This window comes from Mauremys reevesii, linkage group 17, assembly GCF_016161935.1.
Source record: "Mauremys reevesii isolate NIE-2019 linkage group 17, ASM1616193v1, whole genome shotgun sequence".
Classification (NCBI taxonomy): Eukaryota; Metazoa; Chordata; order Testudines; family Geoemydidae; genus Mauremys; species Mauremys reevesii.
Window position 1 is genome coordinate 26,689,086 of NC_052639.1, and position 21,262 is coordinate 26,710,347.

General features: G+C 52.4%; 1 long non-coding RNA gene across 1 annotated transcript; it reads left to right on the forward strand.

Moving 5' to 3' along the window:
- The first annotated feature begins 17,312 nt into the window (after nucleotides 1-17,312).
- On the forward strand, nucleotides 17,313-21,048 carry LOC120385168. Its single transcript, XR_005589317.1, has 3 exons — nucleotides 17,313-17,558; nucleotides 19,057-19,211; nucleotides 21,015-21,048. It is a non-coding gene; the product is annotated as an uncharacterized LOC120385168 (long non-coding RNA).
- Nucleotides 21,049-21,262: the final 214 nt, after the last annotated feature.

Consider the following 21,262-nt stretch of genomic DNA (forward strand, 5'->3'; position numbering starts at 1 on the left):
TTCACACCTCAACTGTAACTATGTAACCTTCATCTGATAATCTCAAAGCATCTTACACAGCTGGGTCAGTATTCTTCTCCACATTTTACCAGTGCAGAAACTGAGTCACAGAGAGGAAGTGACTTGCTCAGAATCACACGGATAGTCAGAAGGACAGCTGGCTACAGAGCCATGGGACCCTGAGTCCCATTCCTTGGTCCTAACTAATAGATAAGTCCGTATCTCTACTTAATTTATAATAGTTTTCAGAAGATAAAACTCTCTGATTCAGCCATTGAAGCTTCTGCTGCTGCCCCATACATGTGAGAAGATGCTCGGTCAAATCCCATTATTGAATTGTGTGGGGATTGCGCCTTTCTCTTCCCCTTTTCCTGTGATGGAGCAGTATCTTCAGTCTGGAGGCCTGGGAACTGCAGGGAGCAGAGATGTACCTGAAACAGGAACTTTCAACTTTAAAAAAAATTGTAATTAAGTAACTTGAACTTTTTTAAACAAACACCTGCTTCTTTCTGCAGGATCTGCATGCCTCACAGAATGAGCACCCTACACACAATGTGTGTATGCCATCTCATCCTCATCCCACCCCAGCCTACACACAGCCAAAAATAAACACAAATAGCTTTAGTGTGTTTTTAAATTAAAAGCAATTTTCCAAGCTTTAAGAACATAAGAACATAAGAAAGGCCGTGCAGGTCAGACCAAAGGTCCATCTAGCCCAGTATCTGTCTACCGACAGTGGCCAATGCCAGGTGCCCCTGAGGAGTGAACCTAACAGGCAATGATCAAGTGATCTCTCTCCTGCCATCCATCTCCATCCTCTGACGAACAGAGGCTAGCGACACCATTCTTACCCATCCTGGCTAATAGCCATTTATGGACTTAGCCACCATGAATTTATCCAGTCCCCTTTTAAACATTGTTATAGTCCTAGCCTTCACAACCTCCTCAGGTAAGGAGTTCCACAAGTTGACTGTGCGCTGCGTGAAGAAGAACTTCCTTTTATTTGTTTTAAACCTGCTGCCTATTAATTTCATTTGGTGACCCCCTAGTTCTTGTATTATGGGAATAAGTAAATAACTTTTCCTTATCCACTTTCTCAACATCACTCATGATTTTATATACCTCTATCATGTCCCCCCTTAGTCTTCTCTTTTCCAAACTGAAGAGTCCTAGCCTCTTTAATCTTTCCTCATATGGAACCCTCTCTAAACCCCTAATCATTTTAGTTGCTCATATCTTAACCATTTCTAGTGCTAGAATATCTTTTTGAGGTGAGAGACCACATCTGTACACAGTATTCGAGATGTGGGCGTACCATGGATTTATACAAGGGCAATAATATATTCTCAGTCTTATTCTCTATCCCCTTTTTAATGATTCCTAACATCCTGTTTGCTTTTTTGACCGCCTCTACACACTGCGTGGACATCTTCAGAGAACTATCCACGATAACTCCAAGATCTTTTTGCTGACTCGTTGTAGCTAAATTAGCCCCCATCATGTTGTATGTATAGTTGGGGTTATTTTTTCCAATGTGCATTACTTTACATTTATCCACATTAAATTTCATTTGCCATTTTGTTGCCCAATCACTTAGTTTTGTGAGATCTTTTTGAAGTTCTTTACAATCTGCTTTGGTCTTAACTATCTTGAGTAGTTTAGTATCATCTGCAAACTTTGCCACCTCACTGTTTACCCCTTTCTCCAGATCATTTATGAATAAATTGAATAGGATTGGTCCTAGGACTGAAACTTGGGGAACACCACTAGTTACCCCTCTCCAGTCTGAGAATTTACCATTAATTCCTACCCTTTGTTCCCTGTCCTTTAACCAGTTCTCAATCCATGAAAGGACCTTTCCTTTTATCCCATGACAGCTTAATTTACGTAAGAACCTTTGGTGAGGGACCTTGTCAAAGGCTTTCTGGAAATCTAAGTACACTATGTCCACCGGATCCCCCTTGTCCACATGTTTGTTGACCCCTTCAAAGAACTCTAATAGATTACTAAGACACGATTTCCCTTTACAGAAACCATGTTGACTATTGCTCAACAGTTTATGTTTTTCTATGTGTCTGAAAATTTTATTCTTTACTATTGTTTCAACTAATTTGCCGGGTACCGACGTTAGACTTACCGGTCTGTAATTGCCAGGATCAACCCTAGAGCCCTTTTTAAATATTGGCGTTACATTAGCTAACTTCCATCATCATCTCGAAGAAGTTCATGAATCTGAGGACAAATAAAGACACCTTCCTTTATCTTAGCTTCACTTAACCTTGGGAATTTTCCACGGAGCTGCTTGTGTTTTGTCAATGGCCTTGACAAAGTTCTTCATCAGCCCCAGCTTGATGTGTAAGGGTGGTAACAAAATCTTCTTTGATGCAACAAGTGGTGGATGCTGAACACTTTCCCTCCCAGGCTCCAATGACTGTCGGAGTGGCAAATCTTTCTTGATGTAGTGGGAATCTGTTGCACGACTATCCCATTCGCAGAGAAAACAGCAGTACTTTGTGTATCCAGTCTGCAGACCAAGCAAGAGAGCAACAACCTTCAAATCGCCACAAAGCTGCCACTGATGTTGGTCATAGTTTATGCACCTCAAAAGTTGTTTCATGTTGTCCTAGGTTTCCTTCATATGGACTGCATGACCAAGTGGAATTGATGGCAAAACATTGCCATTATGCAGTAAAACAGCTTTAAGGCTCGTCTTCGATGAATCAATGAACAGTCTCCACTCATGTGGATTGTGAACGATGTTGAGGGCTGCCATCACACCATGGATGTTGTTGCACGCTACAAGATGGCCTTCCATGAAGAAGATGGGACAAGAGCCTTTTGACGGTCACGGAGCATGGAAACCCTAACGTCACCTGCCAGGAGAGTCCACTGCTGTAGTGCGGAGCCCAACAGCTCTGCCTTACTCTTGGGTAGTTCGAATCCCTGACAAGGTCATTCCGTTCACCTTGTGTTTTGAGGTGTGGTTCAGAGGAGGAGGATGGGAGAAAATGTGGGTCCTGTGACATTGATGGTTCAGGACCAGAAGTTTCGTCCTCTTCCTCTTCCTCGTCTGACTCAAGTGAGAATGATTCTGGTGCATCAGGAAGTGTCAGTCCTTCTCCGTGGGGTACTGGGCATAGAGCTGATGGAATGTTTGGATAATGCAGCGTCCACGTTTTCTTCTTTGTCACACCTTTCCCAACTGGAGGCACCATGTAGAAGTAACATTTGCTGGTATGATCTGTTGGCTCTCTCCACATCATTGGCACTGCAAAGGCATAGATTTCCTTTGCTGTTCAACCACTGGCGAAGATTTGTTGCACAAGTGTTGCAGCATATGTGTGGGGCCCACCTCTTGTCCTGATCTCCAATTTTGCAGCCAAAAGAAAAGTGATAGGCTTTCTTAGCCATAGTGGTTCTACTGCACTTTGGTGATGCAAAAGTCACTTCACCACAAACATAGCAGAAGTTATCTGCACTGTTCACACAAGTATGAGGCATCTCTGCTCACTTTGGCTAAAGAGAAATGGGTCCCTTTGCAAAATCAAACACTGACAAATAAGAGAGCACGACACTGTCTGATTTCTAGAGCTGATATAGGGCAATTGGTTCAGCTTCATTATGATTGCATCATCCATGACTTCTAGGAATAACATGATGCAATTCATATCATGTATGAGGCAATACCAGCTTCAGATTGTATCCTTCATTGTTTTGCCTAAAAAGCAAGTACTGTCCAAACCCATTCATAGATTTATTCATAGATCCAGTCAAAGATGGATTTTAGTCATTACTGGTTAAATTGAGATCCCGTCCCTTTATAACTCACTTCTCCGCCATTCCCAAGTCAAGGGTCATAAATACTGACTCAATAGCATATCTTGAAAACTAGAGCCAATCAAGAATTTTAAGCATCATTTTCATTCTGAGTGACCCAGAATTAGTAAAGTTTGACTATATTAATTTCAGAAGCATTTTGGCTGTAGAGCAGTGTAACAAGCCTCTCCTAGCTGCCTCCTGGTGGGGGGAGGCTGGGGAGCTGTAGGGACCTGTTTGAGAGGGTCACTAGTAGCAGCGTAGCACAGGAGGTGTCCTATCGGGTTGAGTCATTGCAGATGATGATGTAGTGCAGCAGACCCCCGTTTTGCCAACCTTGCATTAGGCAGCTTTCCATGTTAAGCGAACTCCCAGTGCCCACAGGTGCAGCAGCCGGCGATTTGTCCTGTGGCCGCTAGGTGGCGCTGCAGCCTCGCACTTTCCCATTCCCCCGGGTATGGGAAGGTTTGATAAGGTGAGCTGGCTCCACCCGGCCCCGGGGAGATGCCGTCAGTGGGGTCTGCTGTGTAAGGGCTGAAAGAGTCAATTTGACTGGCATTTTATGATCTTTCAATCATGAAGGGGAGGAACTGCTTACCCTGACTGAAGCATCTTATCTCATTTCTAAATTAAAGTGTCTCCTCTTTGTGTGCGAAGAGACAGTTTAAGGGGACGCCACAAACGGGAGATGCTTTTGGTTTGGAAAACGAACTATTTTTGCAAAGATTTTTCATCCAAATTGATTTAGGATTAATGGGGTCAAATTCCATGCTGTGCCCTGTGGCTTTAAGGCATTGGAGAACTGCTGAAGAGGTTAAAGGCCGCAGAGCTGGGGAGCTGGGTGTGGGGCTTCCAAAGTTATTGTGCTCTGGTGAGACTGAGCAGTTGTGGGGATTGTGCAAGCTGTGGTGTTTACATGCACATAGAAAATGTAATGAAACTCCATTTTTAAAACCACTCATGTCTGGGAATGGAAGAAGCTCTTTGAAATAAGTGTCCCCTTCATACTCTTCAAGATCACTAGCTCCAACACTCAGCTGCCTCAGGAACTCAGTGGTGGTGCATTTGAGGCGGATCGAGAGGTTTCTGGTTCAAGTCCAGCTGCTCTCTTACATGTCCTCTTTTTTAAGTGATCTATATTTTCATATCCATCTCCTGTATGTTCAGGAGTTCCGCTGAACGGGGACGTGAAATGAATTTCACCATTCAACATTTTCCTGTTAAAATGTAGAAACACTGAGCAAAGCTGTCCATCAGCTGAAATCCGTTCCGGTCCCCTGAGGCGCTAGTTTGTTTTTATTCTTGAAACAAAGATAGACTACGACTGTAGATTTGCAGGTCCTTGTTCTCCACGAGCGATGCCGTGGAGAAGAAGAAGAACCAGTGGCAATCAAGTGGACACTAGGGAGTTTAGACTTGCCTTCCAAGGGGAGTAGTGGGGACAAAAGACATATCTGGCTTCAAGACTACACTTAATACATTTATGGAGGGGATGGTATGATGGGATAGGCTAATTTTGGCAATTAATCTGGCAATTGATCTTTGATGATCAGCAGGTAAGTATGCCCAGTGGTCTGGATGGGATGTTAGATGGGTTGGGATGTGAGTTCCTGCAGAGAATTCTCTCGTGGGTGCTGGCTGGTGAGTCTTGCCCACATGCTAAGGGTTTAAGTGATCAGCATCTCTGGGGTCGGGAAGGAATTTTCCTCCAGGGCAGATTGGCAGAGGCCCTGGAGGTTTCTCGCCTTCCTCTGCAGCATGGGGCACTGGTCACTTGCTGGAGGATTCTCTGCAGCTTGAGGTCTTCAAAGCACAATTTGAGGAGTTCAGTAAGTCAGACATAGGTTAGGGGTTTGCTATAGAAGTGGATGGGTGAGATTGTGTGGCCTGCGTTGTGAAGGAGGTGGGACTAGATGATCATTATGGTCCCTTCTGGCCTTCGAGTCTATGAGCCCATGAGACCATGGGAGGGTGGGGAGGAGCTGTGAGGCCGGTGGGTGTGTGCGGTGCAGGGCATTTGGAGTGTGGGAGCTGCTGGGGGGCCGGTGGGTGCCTGGGCTGCTGCTGCTACTGCCCCAGCCGGGTCTGTATGGGGGAGAGATCTGCATTAGCCCCCTTTGTGCCCAGCTCTGGGGGGCAGGGAGGGTTCGGACTCTTTGCGGTGGCTGGAGCCAGCCGCTGAGCCGGAGCCTGCCGGCGAGGGGAGAGACCTGGGGGAAACAGCTGCAGCTGAGCAGGAAAGTGAGTCTGGAATTCAGCTCTCACCGCCCCAGATCTGCCGCTGAGGCCAAAGCAGAGGGTTCTTTTGGTTCAGTTCTTGGGTAACCTGCATTGAGCTGTGCGCTCATTGCTTACAATCCCTTCAAGCCTATCTTTGCATAGTTAATCAATGTGTGTTCTATTTCCCCCTAAAACTCTTCGTTTTGCTAGATGAGGTTGGGGCACCTGCTCAGGACCAGAGACTGGTGCATGATCCTCTCCACTTGGAGGGTGGAGCAGACTGGGTAATAAACAGATCCCGTCAGGCTTTTGGCCAGGGCAAGACTCTGCAGCACCGGGGACCTAGGCTGGGGAGCTGGGGAGAAGCTTCCTAGTCCCTGCAGCTGGGTGTGTCCCTGCCTGTGCAAAGGTTTGTGTGAGTGCAGGGCCGGGAGCGAGCTGCATCTTCTCCCAGCAGCTGTGTGAGAGGGAGCCCAGGCTGGGGAGACAGAGGGCTCAGCGGTACCCCAGGTCCAAGATGCACCCCTGGGGGGGTGTTGTGAGCACACTGCAGTCAGGGAAGGGGTGGAGTTGGCCAAAGGGGAAGGTTGAATCTTTAGCAAAGAATTCCTTTCTCCTTTGTGTTAGCTAAGCGTTGCTGTTAAATGTCAGTAGACGAATGCAGCATTTGAAACAATCTGACTCTAAACCCACTGCCATCTCTGTTGCTGTAGTTCTCACACCCTCTCCTCTTGTCATGTCACCACAAAGCATGGTGTCTTATTCCCATAGCGTCCTGTAGGTTAGACAGGACTTAAGTTTATAAGGGAAAAACTGAAGCATAACATCCCAAACCCCTCATTCCCAGCCCCAACCCAGAGCCCGCATCCCTAGCCGGAGCCCTCACACCCCTGCACCCCAACCCTTTACTCCAGCTCTCAGCCTCTCATCCCCAACCCCACACTGCACCCCAGACAGAGCCCTTTCACCCCACCTCTGCCCTACCTCAGACCCTCCACACTCCTAAGCCTTCAGCCTCACCCTGCCACACACGATCCATCTGCAGAATGAAGTTTGGAATGAGCACCTATAGACTCGTGATGTGTCACACCTCTCCTCCGTATTGGTGCACTAAGCTAAATTCATTCCTCTCACTGACATAGCAAATTAGAGGAAACACTGCTCCTGACATTCAACCTCTCTCTCAGATCTTCAATTTCATACATTGACTCATCAGAAGAAAGTGCTCTCAAGTGAGCTACAGACCAACAGTGGTTCATAGTAATTATTCAGCAAGTATTTTAGAAGACCTAGAACATTAGAGGAAATCATCACCTGCTAAGAGACAATTAATGGAGAGAAGCAGCAAGATTAATCCCGTACATTGGATTGGTTGTGACTTCTTTGCCTGATTTGAAAAAAGACCAAAAGGACCTGAGTCTCCTCACTCTCAATAGCCCCCTGCTCGGCCAATCACCACTGAGACTCTGAGGGGCGGGCGGCTGAGGGGTCTCACCAGATGTCCCAAAGGACGGCCCAGGTCACCATCACAGGGGATCACTCTCAGATCCAGCCCCACCTCTTGGTGAGGACCTCTGCAATGAGAGCAATACCCCTCCCCTGCCGCACTCCAAACACATCCCTCTTCGGTAGAGGGAGGGAAGCTGGGAAAAGGGAAAAAAGAAGCAAGAGAAGAGGGGAAAGGAGGGAGGAAAGAGGAAAAGAGAAATGAAAAAGGACAAACCCCAATGTCCCCAGGGATTCCAACCATCAAAACCTAGGGAGGAAATCAAATTCTGCCACCTGAAGCCAGCGCTGTCTGGGCCTAGAATGCTGCCTGCGCCAGGTGGATCAGACGGAACAGGTTCCAAACCTCTCTGAGCCTCTTACCTTCTCAAAGGGAAGTTTCTTTTCAGCACAATCCATGGTAGGAAAGGAGAAAACTCCACAGTCTTTCCTCCTCATGCTCACAACTCTGAATCCTAATTCTCTCTCAGCCCTCGAGGAGAGACCTCGCGAAGGAGACTTGCGGCAGCAAAGCCGGGAGGTCTCAGAGACTGGCCTGGCCCTGCACCTCTGTCCTGCCCGGCTGATGTCGGGGTCTCTCTGTGAGGTCACCCCCTCCCCACCACCTTTGCCCAATAGGCCGCGGTCCTGCAAAAGGCCTTTGTGATTTCACTGCCACACCCACCCCTCCCCTCAAAGCTGATGTCCTGCCCCTGGCCAGACTCGCTGGGTCTTTGAGTTGTTTCCCCTGGATCTGGGGTTGCCAACTTTCTGACCCAACAAAACTGAACACCCTCATCCCGCCCCTTCGCAGAGATCCCGGACCGCTCAATCCATCTCCCTCAGTCGCTCGCTCTCCCCCACGTTCACTCACTCGCTCCTTTTCATCGGGCTGAGGAGGGCTGAGGAGAGTCCCTTTTCAACTGGGTGTTGTCGGGACAGACCTGGGAAGGAGGCTGCCTGCCAAACACCTTTGAGAGGAGCCGTCCCTCCCTGTCAGAAAATCATCTCCCGCCTTCACTTCAGTGATGGCTTCAATTGTTCCTTATCCCGGCAGAGCCGGAGGATTGAAAGCAGCAACATCAAACCCCTGTGCAGCTAGCAGGAATGGACACACACACTCCCTTGTATCTCAACAGATATTTAGTTTTACTCTTGGTAAACTACAAGGCCAAAGGAACGGGCGGTGGCACCACATCTAAGGAATGAAACACAACACAATCATCATCCTTATGCCCATTGGTGCCTCTTGATTCTTCCTTTGTCTCTCTCTGACCACCGTCGCCCTCTGTCGGTTCACTGAGAGTGCCACACTCACTGCTTCCGACACACAAAGACTCACACACACATCTTGCATGCAAAACCTCACCAAGGAGTCAGATGCACCTGCTGGTTCCCTGCACCCCTGTTGTACAGAATCCAATCCCAGGAAAGCTTGTCAGGCCCACAGCTGGTGGGAGTCCTGGGCTGGAGGATTTAACCTACAGTGACGGCACTCGGAGGAAAGATGCTGAACGAGTGCAAGTTAAACATTGGGAGCTCTGGTTCCAGTCCCCTCACAGCTCAGTCCATCTCTCCAGGAAAGGGCACATCTGAATTCCCAGCTGGCTCAGTCTACCTGAGTAGTTCTTGTTTACACCCAGTCAGCTCTGAGGCCTGTTTGGCACCCTGGGTTTGAGGAGACCGTCAGAACTGACTCTCTGCAATAGCAAAAGCAGGAGGCCGTGTTACTGATTCTGCCCCAGCACAGACAGACAACGAGGGAAATGGTCTGTGTTGGAGGGTGGGGCTCCCTGCCCTTGGCCAAAGACCAGCACCTCCCTTTGCCCTTTGTCACTCGTGAAGCTTTTCTTTCAGCAGCGAGCCCTAGAGCTCAGTTGCTGGAGCGCTGCGTTTGTCACTGACGGTCGGGAGCTGCACCATCACTGGGCTCTTCTACCAGCAAGTCCAACGAAAGGACTGATTTCCTCATGTGACAATCCTGGGCTTGTCTGAGGGTATCCACACTGCACACTGAGCCTGTCTCTGTGTGGCCTGTCCTTGGTGACTTGTGTTGCCAAGCTGGTGTTTGAGCATCCAGGCTGCAGTGGAGACTCAGGCCTCAGGCTGTGTCCTTCCTACCGCAGTAAGTCGTCTAACTGATGCTGCTCCAGCCACATGACTAACACAGCTGGATTCGAGGTAGCTTAGGTCGACTTACTGCTGTGTCTACGCTGTGCTGGGCCGACGGGAGACTTACCTTACTCCTGTCGTTCCCAGGGTACTCCCAGAGTCACCCAAAGAGCGCTCCGCTGTCAATTTAGTGGGTCTTCACTAGACCCCCACTAAATCGACCCTGGTGCATCGATCGCAGCAGACAGCCTCACAGCTGTGCTGCGCATCCACCCTGCACTACTCAGCCCCGAGTCAGAAATTCAGCTCCTGTGGGGTGTGTCACCCTGCTCAGCTGAAGATGCTCCCCGAGTCCCCAGTGATTTCTGCGATAACTTGTCTCCAGCCTGTTTGGGTCCATACGCTTCCCACGGGGAGGCTGTGCGTGGTCTAGTGACAAGCTCTGGTTGCTCAGGCCTGTCAGGGAAGGCGAGCTCCGGGGAACATTGAGACTCCAGAGATCCTCAGTGGAAGCACAGGCGGTGGGTATAATAGTGGGGAAGCCTCCTGGCACAGCTGCTGCCAACCAGGCCCCGGATGCCTGGGCCCCAGTGCCCAGCCTGTGCTCCATCTCTTCCTGTATCTGCTTCCCCACTTCTCCCAACCCCATCTGCCCACTGCTGCCTGGCTGAGTTCCCCCTCTCCTCCACTGCACCCCCGTCTCTGGGGTCCCTGCTGCTCACCGTGTGCCTCCTCTTCTCCACCCCCCACCCCCCCCGCTGGGTCAGTCCTGGGGCCGATTTATTCAACATCTTCATAAATGATCTGGATGATGGGATGGATTGCACCCTCAGCAAGTTCGCACATGACCCTAAGCTGGGGGGAGGGGTAGATATGCTGGAGGGTAGGGATAGGGTCCATAGTGACCTACACAAATTACAGGATTGGGCCAAAAAAAATCTGATGAGGTTCAAGAAGGACAAGTGCAGAGTCCTGCACTTAGGACAGAAGAATCTCATGCACTGCTAAAGACTGGAGACCGACTGGCTAAGCGGCAGTTCTGCAGAAAGTGACGTGAGGATTACAGTGGATGCTAACTCATATCAAGCTTCTCAGTGTGCCCTTGTTGCCAAGAAGGCTAACGGCATATTGGGCTGCATTAGTAGGAGCATTGCCGGCAGCTCGAGGGAGGTGATTTTTTCCCCTCTATTCAACACTGATGAGGCCAAATCTGGAGTATTGTGTCCCGTTTTGGGCCCCCCCACTACAGAAAGGATGTGGAAAAATTGGAGACAGTCCAGCAGAGGGCAAGGAAAATGATTAGGGGGTTGGGGCAGATGATGTATGAGGAGAGGCTGAGGGAACTGGGCTTATTTAGTTTACAGAAGAGAAGAGTGAGGCGGGATTTGATAGCAGCCTTCAACTACCTGAAGGGAGGTTCCAAAGAGAATGGAGCTTGGCTGTGCTCAGTGGTGGCAGATGACAGAACAAGGAGCTATGATCTCAAGTTGCAGTGGGGGAGGTCTAGGTTGGATATTAGGAAACACTATTTCACTAGGAGGGTGGTGAAGCACTGGAATGGGTTCCCTAGGGAGGTGGTGGAATCTCCATCCTTAGAGGTTTTTAAGGCCCAGCTCGACAAAGCCCTGGCTGGGATGATTTAGTTGGTGTTGGTCCTGCCATGAGCAGGGGGTTGGACTGGATGACCTCCTGAGGTCCTTCCAACCTCATCTTCTATGAGTCTATCAGTCCTTTGTCCATCCCCTCAGTAGGCACCAACTTCCCCTCTGGCCAGTGGTGCTCAACTACGCTCTGCCCCAGGCCCCTCCCCCACTCCACCTCTTCCCCAAAGCACCGCCCCACCTTTTCCCTGGTCTGCCCGCTGCACCCCAAATCAACCCTTTCCTCTGCCCCTCTCTTCCTAACCCTGTTCCACCTCGCCCCACTTCTATCCCCACCCCGCCTCTCCTCCATCTCCTCCCCAAGTATACCATCTCCCCTCCGCCCCGACCCTCATGGAGCATCATGACTTCCATGAAAGAGGTGATGTGTGGTGGGCAGTTAAAGCTGGGAGGGAGCATGAGGAGTTGCTCACTGGGGCCACTTGCATGCTAGTCGCTCTGCAGGCAGGGCAGAGCTTGGCTGCCAGTGGGTGCTAAGCACCCACTAATTTTCCTTGTGGGTGCTTCACGCCCAGAGCACCCATGCAATTGGAGTCTATAATCCCCCTCCTCCAAATCAAAATTCCTAGAGATTTTGGGTGAGTCTCTCGCTGTTGTTAAGGTTATGAACTCTTCTGTGTCCGTGTCTCTCTGGGTGCATGTCCAGGGGTGTTTATGGTTAAGTTTATTGTGATGTCACGTATCCCAACTGCAAAGAATGTTCTGCTTCAGCATTCTTGCCCGGCCTTCAGTCTGCCAACTGGCTTGGTTGACAACGGCTGGTGACCCAAGGAGCTGCTGATAGACGCGGACTAGCCATCTCTCAACAACTTCTTGAATCAGCTATTTCCACAGGTGTTCGAAAGAAGATGAGTTTTTACAGAAGGTAATTCCCAGATTCTGTTCCTGCTCCTTAGATCACACATGACAGGTTGGTGCCTCTTTCTCCTAGCCCAGGGGTGGCCAACCTGTGGCTCCGGAGCCGCATGCGGCTCTTCAGCGGTTACTATGCAGCTCCTTGCATAGGCGCTGACTCCCAGGCTGGAGCTACAGATGCTGATGTTCCAATACGCTGTGGGGTGCTCACTGCTCAACCCCCGGCTCTGCCCCAGCTCCTGCCACCACCCCACCCCTTCCCCCAAGGCCCCTAGCCCCGAGCCGGCCATGCCCGCGCTCCTCCCCCGCCCCACCACAGCCTCCTGCGCACAGCCCAACAGCTGATTGCAGCGAGCGGGAGGAGTGGGGAGGAGGAGGCGCTGATTGGGGGGGCTGCCGGTGGGAGGGAGATGCCGGGGGCTGGGGCGGTAGTGGATGAGGGCTGCTGACATATGACTGTGGCTCTTTGGCAATGTTCACTGGTAAATTCTGGCTCCTTCTCAGGCTCAGGTCGGCCACCCGCGTCCTAGGGACTGGTGGGGGCCAGGGTTGCAACAGTCAGGTCTCAACGTTCCGTTTTGATTTGAACGTCGGCATCTTTCAGCTCCCTCCTGCGCCAGCCTCTCACCTTCTCTGGAGGCAGATTTCCACTGTTTTAACTTTCAGCAGACAGTGGGGTGAATTTCCAGGGTATCACCTAAAGGGAAGATAACAAAACTGGTGTAGAATTTAGACTGATATCTCCATAAATAGTATTTCCTCTGGAGTTGCCCCAATGCACTCCTTGCCTTCCCGTTGGGAATAGAAACCTTTTGTCTCATGTAATGATTGTCTAATGTAGGTGTATTGTTCATTCCCTCTGGGGCACTGGCTACTGTCTGAACACAGGATAATGGGCTAGATGGACCTTTGGTTGGACCCAGGAGGGGGGGTCTTGGGTTGGTTATGTTCTCAGTTGTATGAACCAGTCCTGGCTATTAGAGGAGCAGATGGCTTCAAAAGACCGGTCTCCTGGACCTGTGAATCCTGGGCAAACTAATTCCCTTCCTTTAGAGAATGACAGAAAAACCCATTTCCTCCTTCTTTCTATTCCAGGCTTCATTCCTTTTTCCAAAGACTCGTCTCTAGGGAGCACAGAGAGATCCATGTGCACAAAGTGCTTGTCAACCTGTAGCAATGGAGGCATGCTCTGACTTTAGCCAGCAAGAACAGGCCTTGCCAGAGAAGCCCCAGAGAAGGAAATGTTCATGGTCCATCCTGTCAGGCATGAAAAGACTCTGTGTCTGTAGCCAATCTGACACCTCGATGGCAGACAGGGATGAGGAGAGAACAATTTCCTCACAAAGAAGGTGGAGGCACTTGTCCCGGAAGAAGATAGCAGCTGAGAACCAGGTGGAGTCAGAGGAGGTGAAGCTGCAGGAGGATACAGGAAAGTTGAACTGGATCCTACAGGTGAGGATTCAATCCACATGGTTAGCGAGGAGCATGTGAGGAATACTCACACCAGTCACCCTACAAGCCTTACACATCAGGGCCTTCTCACGGGACAGCGATGGGGACCAGGGCCGGCTCTGGCTTTTTTGCCACCCCAAGCAAAAAAAAATTGTGCAGAGGCCGAAGTGGCGATGGGGTTGGGGAACAAACCTGCCAGCCAGCGGAAACAGCAAGGGAAACCAACCTGCCAGCCAGCCGGCGGAGCATCAAAGGGGTCGAAACCTGCCGGCGGTCGAGCAACAAGGGGGCTCAAAACAAACCGGCCGGCGGAGCAGCGAAGTGGGGAAACCAACCTCCTGGCGGAGCAGCAAAGGGGTGGGTGGGAAACCTGCTGGCGGTCGGAGTGACGAAGGGGCGGGGAGGATGAATCAAACCTGCTGGCTGGAGCAGTGAAGGGGCGTGAAACAAACCTGCCGGTCGGAGCGACGGGGGCGTGAAACAAACCGCCCAGCCGGCGGAGCAGTGAAGGGGTGAACAAACCTGCCGGCCATAGCAGCAAAGGAGGAGCAGCAGGAAACCTGCCGGCGGTCGGAGCAGCGGGGCGGGGTGTGTGCGAAACAAACCGCCCAGCCGGCCGGAGCAGTGAAGGGGTGAACAAACCTGCCGGCCATAGCAGCAAAGGAGGAGCAGCAGGAAACCTGCCGGCGGTCGAGCAGCGGGGCGGGGTGTGTGCGAAACAAACCGCCCAGCCGGCGGAGCAGTGAAGGGAGTGAACAAACCTGCCGGCCATAGCAGCAAAGGAGGAGCAGCAGGAAACCTGCCGGCGGTCGAACAGCGGGGGCGGGGTGTGCGAAACAAACCGCCCAGCCGGCTGGAGCACCGAAGGGAAGAAAAAATAAAAAACCAAAAAGAAAAAAATACCTGCGGGGCGACGGGAACACGGGTGCAGGGGGACTCCGAGCCCTGCAGACCCCGGGCAGCGGAGTGCACACTCCAGCTAGCGCGGGGGGTGGAGACAAGGGGGGCGGCCAGGGCTTCCTTAAGTGGGGTGCTCGCGCTGCCTGCTGGGAGGGCTCCACGCTGCTCCGGTGGGCGGGCTGCTGGGCTTGCTGCAGACCTGGCACCGCTCCCAGCAGCTCCCCTCCTCTGCGCTGCCACAAACCAAAAAGAAAAAAACCTGCCGAGGCAGCGGAAGCAGCAAAGCCCCCCCCCCCCCAAAATGGGATTGGACGGACTGCCGCCCCTTGGAATCTGCCGCCCCAAGCACCAGCTTGCTCGGCTGCTGCCTGGAGCCGGCCCTGATGGGTACCTCAGACTCTGGAATCCATTTAGTGCCAGATCCTTTTGGCAAGGGTGGCCGAGGTCCATCTCTGAGGTGGGGAGAGCTGAGTGTGTCAGGTCACCCCCCCTCTGGGGGTCTGGCACTGTGGGGTGGGGAGTACTAACATTGCTCCGGGCTGTAAGGAGAACAGAGAGGCTGGACGTTGTAGGAAATCATTTCTTGTCTCCTGGATCGGGTCCGTTTCATCAGTAAAATGCTCCAGAGGTCCCAGCTGGGAACCGTACCAGAGCTGAGCCATTACTTCTTGGGGTTAAATGCAAATGAGGCCCGTTGCCCATCACTGACAGGAAGGTGTGCAAGGGGAGGACAAGTAGAAAACACCATGGAAAAGAAACTTGCCCCAGGTCCGAGGAAGCCTCGTGTGGTAAAGCCCCAGCAAAGATCCATGAGATCGGAGTTCTCTGTAGCTGCCAACAACCTTCAGTCTGACCCTGGGCAATTCACTTCAGGGCTCTGGGCCCGACCTCCATCCTCTGTAAAGCAGGGATACTACATGGAAAAGGGAAATGTTACGAATGTTTCTTTCTGCTCCAGGGACGAAGAAGGAGGCGTCGGAGTCGCAGGGGAAGTGGGAAAAAGGAGCCCAGAAGAGCAGGAAGAAGAGCGCACTCCCACCCCTCATTACCAAGCAGCTCCCATATGACCATGGTAATGGCGGCTTTGTGACTGTGCTATTGGAAAGCCTCCCCTGCTGGGTGTATTAATATCTCCCGGAGCTGGGATCTCTGACAGGAGACCTACCTGCCCCTTGCTCAGGGAGCTGAAAGGAAACACTCTTCAAGTGTGATCGACTCCAGCCAGTCTTTACGAGTTTCTCTGGGTTGCTTGAACGAGGCCCAGGTTGACAAAGGGGTTCAGGCACCTCAGGAAGTTCAGAGGTGCTTAGTGGGATTCGCAGAAGTGCCTGACTCAGGTGCCTGATTCTGATGCACTCTCCATGGGACACAGGCACTGCTGAAAATCCTACCAGGCCCCTCCCTGCACTTGTAGGGGTAACCCACACACCTGCTGGGTGGGGTGTTCTGGCCCGTCTAGTGGCACCAGGACCACTTAGAGACAGAGATCAAAGGAGTCTGCTCTAGAGCCTTAGCTAACAGCCAGTTGGGTTTTAGCTGCTGCGGAGAGGCTCCTGCACTAAACTCAGAAATCCCAGGTTGGATCCCCTCTGCCAGGAGTATCTATGCGAGTGTGTCGCTCTGGTGTGCTCTACTGCATCCTCAGCTGCTGGCGTCCAGGACAGACAGGGCTAAGCCAGCCACGCAGGCCAGCTGCAGTAACACTCAGGAGGTGCCTGAGACACCAGGGCAAAGGCCTTCAGCACCCCAGGCCCTGGGTTTAGGTGACCCTGGAACCAGTCCCCCTGCAGTAACATTGTGCCCAGTGAGTTCTGACCCACGGGGGGCTGGCCCCAGAGGCCCACAGTTTGGGATTCTCCTCAGCCAGGCAGACTTGCTCCTTCAGTCAAGCTACTTTCTGTCCTGCCGGCGATTCCTGCCTGTTTTGTGGCAGCACCACACGCTGCAGGGTGGGGAAGGAAGAGGCATTTCCGCTTGGGCCCTGTTCTCAGTCCTTTCCTCGCAGACACTGTGGGCTGCTAGAGTTGCTGAGCCAATCTGCTCAGGTGCTCGGGGTGGGATGGGACATGGGGCAGGTTCTGCAGTGACCCTCGGCTGCACTCAACAAGCAACTTGACTGGGCTTTGCAGGCCATTGAGGCTTTCTCAGCAAAAGCTGGGCTTCCTGGGGAGGGCTAGAGAGGGAGGAAATGGGGGTGCCCGTGGGGTCCCAGCACCGGCTGAGAGGCTCCCATCTCTTCTCAGGCAGGGGAGGAAGCGTATGAAAGACTGAGGAAACCTCGGCACCTGTTGAGGTTTGTTAAGAAAAGGGCTCAGCCGGAGTCTCCACGCTCACGGGCGCTGCCAGCCTCCGCCGGGACAGACTGTTCCAGGGCAGCTGAGCGATGGAAATACTCAGTCCCCACAGGCTCTGTCCCTCTCATTGCAGACCCCCGGGGAGCAGCTTCCCTCAGCCCAGCTCCAAGCCCTGCTGATGAGAGCCGTGAAGGGTCTGACGACACCCACCCTGGAGCGATTTCAAGCCGCCGAGGAAGAGCTGAGGACCATCGTGTCTCTACCATGAGACAAGATCGAGAGAGTCAGAGACTCCGCCGTGGGGCAGGGGATGCTGCGCAGAGAGGGGAGGAGAATTTCCTCTCCTAGGAAACTGTTCCTGGGACACACGGGCATGGTGCTGTGAAGGGTGGCTGAGCCCCTTTCCCTTCATCGCTTGGCCGCGGGGATCCGCGGCGTGAGGTGTTTGACCTGTTCTCTGCCCGCTGGAGCTCTGACACGTCCCTGAGGACAGCCCAGCCCCACTGAAGGGGCGATAGCCCCAGCCCTGGCAGCGCAGCACTTACCTAGTCTGCCCAGGGGCCTCCACACTGGTTTCCTCAGACATGCTGCGGGGCCTTGTTTTTCCAGCTGAAGGATCAGGAGGAATTTGGCTTTGCACTTTTCTCTCTGTCTCTCCCTAGCTCTGATCCTGCTGCCCATCCCCACAGGATCTGAGTGCCTCCCCCGTGAATTAGACTGGCCTAGGGAGGTTTCTGGCAGACTTCATTTCTACATCCCCTGGGTAGGAGGCTCTCAGAGTCATTATTCCCCCTGATTAATGAAGCTCCACCACCCTCCTGGGAGGTAGGAATTCAACCCATTTGACACCTGGGGAAACTGAAGCCCAGAGAGCTCCTTGAGTTGCCCAAGCCTGCGCAGGTGGGGTTATCGAGAAAGGAATCAGGGTTCACGTTCCCTACAGTCCTTTAACTGTTGCCTTCAATCGCTCGGCCTGGAAATAGGTGACATTCCTGCCCTTCCCCAGATACCGCCTGCCCATGGCGCCTAAGTGCAGACTTATTCCCTTCCTGGGCTTTGGCTTTCCTGGAAACTCGGAGACTCATAAACAAACAGAATCCTGAGCCTGAGCTTCCTCCCCAAACCTGCCTGTTCCTGGGGTTTCCTGCAAGTCGTCCCTGTCTCTGTCCGAGTTCCCTGTTTCCAGCAGGTCCGAGGGGGAAGATAACAAATGGCCCCTCAATCAGGAGATTGATTTGTGCAGGGCTCTAACTCCTGCTAGCAGAACAGGGCACCAGAATCCAGCCACCCGGGTTGTAGCTCCTGCTCCTTGTTCGAGAGAGGAAAGAGCAATGACCAGTTCCTCATGGAAGAGCCCGAGGGCGGCTTGTCCCTTTCAGGTCTGTCTACCTTGTGCTGCAAACTCTGCAGCAGGGCCGGAAAGCCTGGCCCTATGGACGTGGGCTCCCAGGGCTGGCACAGTGGGGCCAAGCGGCAACGCAGCCTCTTCTGGGCTTGGGCTGGAACTGGAGCTCTGAAGCCTGGGGAGGAGGGGCTTCAGAGCCTGGGCTCCAGCCCAAGTCTCAGGTCTGCACTGCTGTTCCCAGTGCCATAGCCTGAGCCCGAGGTTAGAGACCCGGCTTTGAGATTGGTTACGGCAGGTTTTAAAATCCCGCAGTGTAGAGGTTCTCCTTAGGGCTGGGGCCTGGAGCTGGCTAGCCCCGTCCAACTAGCCCTGCCTGCCATCTCTGGGATGGGCTCTGGGGTACATCAGTGGAACCAGCTGGGTCTGGAGCAGCGCTTCTCTACCTGGGACATCCTCAGGGCCAAACAGGTGGTATTGGACGTGCCCCACACAGCACATATGGGGCCCACAATGGAAACTGGGTTGAGAAGCATGGGCCTGGAGGAACTGATTGTGCTAGAGATCAGCAGGAAGCTGCAGAGATGGAGGAAAGGCTCCTGCAGGGAAGCCCTTGAGAGCAGGCTGAGAGCAGTTTGCTAAGGCAGGGAAGGCCCTGGGATAGCAGGGGAGTTTGGGCTGTGCCCACAGTAAGGTTTGGGGGAAGTCTTTTGTGTGTGTTTCTGAGCTTTAAGGTACTAAACCAGACCTCAGGAAGGCTGGGGTTCCTGGACTTGTCAAAGCCTCTTTCTTCAGATTATGGAGGAGCCAAGATGGGCAACCGAGGTGAGAGGCGGCTTGCAGGGCTGCCAGGAGGGGTTACCTGGGAGGTTGTCACTCATGGATAAATCCATCCCTCAACTTTCTGGCATTCTTCCAGGTTGGAGACGTCGTGGGACGTATCTTAATCTGGCTGGACAACGTCTGTCATCCCAGAGCCAGAAAAGCAGCACTGAGGGCCACGGCCTTGCTGGCTCGTTCCCACCCCCAGGACGTGGTTCTGAGCTGTGTGGCACACACGCTGTCCTCGGACAGGTAGGGAGCTGCTCTGTTATCACCTCAGGCCATTATTTCTCTTCCTGCTCCTACCGACAGGCCACAGTCCGGGAAGGGTCCGTCGGGCTCACGCAGCTGGAGGGAGTTTCCTGCTGTGCAGAGAGCTGTCCAGGCTCACCAAGAGGAGATGCCCAGGCCCAGCCACTGAGGAGCCAACCCTCCTCCTGCACTCCCCAGGATGGAGACGTGCCAGTTTTCTGGGAAGTCCAGCACTGTCCTGATGTCGATGGGTCACCCCACTTCCTCTCCCGTCCAGTACAGGGCCAATAAATGACTTTGGGGCTCACTCCACATCCCTGGGTCATGAGGTCTGGCTGCTCCCTATTGTGTGAGAGAAGGCAGAGATGGAAAAGGTCCATGAGGTCCATCTGTCCGTCCGCTGGGGACCAGTGCAGGATTATTACCTGCAGTCAGATCCTAGTTATTCCATGGCTGAGGAAGTGGTGAAAAATGCACTCATCCTTATGGCGCTGCGCAGCAGGTAAATCTCTTCAGACAGAAAGTTCCAGACCTAATTGTTGCAAACTAAATAAATAAATAAATGATCCACACATGACCAGAGCGTAAATGCAGTGCAGCCTGCCTGAGTCTGCAGACAGCCGGCAAGAACAGCTCTGAGAGGGTGAGTGCCTCTTTTCATCTCAATACGTTGTGAACCCTGAGTCCTGCTGGTTATTGCCGATCACTTTGCAGAGTCATCCAGCTGAGGTGTTTATAATACAGTCTCCATGTGCCTAGGGGCCGTGAAACCCAACTGGACCCTCGCCAGAGGTCAAAACTCCGTCTTTCCTCAGCATCCTCTGCAATGCAGTTCTGCACTGACCATAGACAAATCTGTGTCACATGGGAGAGAGAATTGAAGAGCAGCATGAAAGAAACTGAATTTCTTACCCAGTTCCGTTACCAGAGGAATACAGTGTTGGTTTTCATATTGATTTGAGTGTTTGATTTGTAAACCTTTCAGGTTTGAATTCCTTGAAGCAGCCCCAGTGCTTTCCAGGGTCTGTGCTCAGAACCTATAGAAACTCGGCAGCGTTGGCACAGAATTTCAGTCAAGCTTCCTGAAGACCTTAAATCCAGGCCATTTGCTCTTGGTTTGTCAACCTAGTTCTCAGTGTCCCCAGGGCTTGACCACCATGTCCGACCTTCCTCACCAAACTTGGAAGTTAAATGACTGGAAGCCTTTTGGATCTGTCTGCAGTCTTCCTGTGCGGATGCCTGGGGACCAGGGCGGTTAGATCAGCAAGAATGGAGAGAAGAGAGGAGGATTTCAGTACTAGTTTCCTTCCAGCTCTGTCACACTGGGCAGTACAATCTCCCTGAACCCTCTCCTATCAGGGCATGTTCTGAGTCAGTGTCTGACCCGTCCACCACACTGCAGTAGGATTCAGCTGCTAAGAGACACTTGGCCAAATGCTGGGTCTCAGTTACACCCCAAATAGCCAGAGGACCTGCACTGAGGTCAGGCAAGTTCCTCGGGACTGAGCCTAGCGTAACAGAGCAGAATGTTGCACAGTCTGGTGGTCACACTGTGCTGGTCACTCGGTGGTCAGATCATGGTCACTGTCCTGGAAACAGCGGTGCTAGCTTCAGGAACAACAACCCATTAGGGAAAGGAATAAATACAACCTTCTCTGACAGGACTTGCCTGCCTCAGCCTCCCTGCACCAATCGGTGTCTCCTCTCTCAGACGCCTTTCCTGCCCGTTTTCCAAGCCTCTCCCTGGGGAGGGCAAGAGGTGGCCAAGCAGGGAAGGTCTGACTTCTCTTTCTGAATCTGCAGATGTGCCATTGAGCTGTGGAAGGCCCTGGGAAGAACCACAGCTCCCCAGGAGGTGCTGCAGCAGCTGCTGGACAAGCTCCAGCAGAGACACCGGGAGGAGAAGAGCGGCAATGTGTCTCTGGCTGTAAGTGAGGTTTGAGATGTCACTTTGAGAACCCGCAACCGCGGGGAGGATAGTGCATCTGTGTGTGTCTGTGAGCTTCACCCCTTCTTAGCTTCAGGCCACGGCTCCACTACACAATGAAGCC